We start from the raw sequence: 213 nt of genomic DNA on the forward strand, positions 1-213 counted from the left end.
CTAACAGGGTGACCGGGGAGCCTGGTGGCCACCAACACCCAGGAAGACCTGGGAACGCTTCCAGCAAGAAGGACACCAACCTTACACCAAACCCAATTAACGTAATTCCTCGTGACACCGTGTGGCTCCTCCGTTCCGGCGGACGGGAGGTTTTAAAGCGCACCTCACGTCTTACACGGAAACCGGGACCACGGGCACACCCCGACGCCACGT

This window comes from Pteropus vampyrus, unplaced genomic scaffold (genome assembly GCF_000151845.1).
Source record: "Pteropus vampyrus isolate Shadow unplaced genomic scaffold, Pvam_2.0 Scaffold402, whole genome shotgun sequence".
Classification (NCBI taxonomy): Eukaryota; Metazoa; Chordata; class Mammalia; order Chiroptera; family Pteropodidae; genus Pteropus; species Pteropus vampyrus.